Below are 1,326 nucleotides of genomic sequence, written 5' to 3'. Positions count from 1 at the left end.
CTCTTTCCCCATTCATGCACTCTCTCCTGATATTTATTCAGAGGTTCTTTCACACCTTTCACTTTCTCTATTTCTCTTCAACATTTTCAAAACATTGCCTAACCCAGAATGTCTGGACTCTTCTCTCCTGTGCAGAGAAAGGGATTTGGGAAAAATATCTCGCAAACCTGAATCAAGGGCATAGGTCAAAGGCTATACATTGATCTTATTCTCTAAATTAAAAACTGCGTTATAGTCCATTTAAATCCCTACTAGTCTAACACTGTTATTAAATATCCCTGGAGAGATCAGTACTTTATATTTCTGATGCATATTTGACATTTGATGTATTTGTAGTAAAATTAGGAATAAACCTTAATAGTCCCGAAAAGATATTTTGTAACTATTCCAATCGTTACTCAAATGAGATTAAATTATTCCAATGATAAAAGGACCATGGACATTAGGCTGCCGCAGAGCAGGGATATTCCACACCACATGCACACAGCATGAAGCAGAGCTCTACATCAGTGTGCTATAATCTGATGCAGATCTGAATTTGAGGCCAAGTTCTGAGCTCTGCAGATAGGAGCCACTGAAATACAAGTTGAGGCTAGCAAGACACACTGCAGTTTCTCTAATCTCTTAATCCATCTATCTGTATAATAGGAGGACTATTCAGCTCGTAAATTATAGTAATAGGAGTTACTTTGTGAAGGCAGAGCAGAGAAAACACTATTTCTTTAACCAGTAATTTTCATGAGACCACTGCTCTCTGATGAGAGGTGACTGAACAATGTGCTATGGGAGAGAGTTTCAGCATCTCTGGTTTCTACTATAACAAGAAAAGCAACATCAACGTGGAATTATCTTGTAAGCACAATCCTCTGGGAGTTCAAGTTCCTCCAGATTCCTCAACACATAAACTTAGTAATCTCTCAAAAAGTTTCTTTCAGAAGCCTAACTGAAACAACATTTAAGGGGTAGTCATATCCTAGTTGAATTAAATAAAAGTTAATATAACAAGGCACACACTGTAAGTTTTTTTCCCTGAAGTTATGCAACCATAAGAAACCTAATAAGCAAAATTAAAAAGCAAAATTAAAAACGTGCCACAGAAAGTTCTTTTTTTCAACACAAAGTCAGAATTTCAGGGTTGCACACACTTAGTTTGCTCATATATCATTAGTCTGTAACGCAGATGCAGTATGAGGAAGAGATACGTGTAGGAAGGAGAGGGGGAGGCTTGGGTTATTTAATTCTATTCATTCTGTGAGTGGAACTCCCATTGACAGTTGTGGGAATAAGGAAGATGTGGCCCTTGGCATTTCAGCTTAGCAATCAATT

This window comes from Buceros rhinoceros, unplaced genomic scaffold (assembly GCF_000710305.1).
Source record: "Buceros rhinoceros silvestris isolate BGI_N320 unplaced genomic scaffold, ASM71030v1 scaffold5138, whole genome shotgun sequence".
Classification (NCBI taxonomy): Eukaryota; Metazoa; Chordata; class Aves; order Bucerotiformes; family Bucerotidae; genus Buceros; species Buceros rhinoceros.
Note: the sequence above shows the minus strand (reverse complement) of the source record.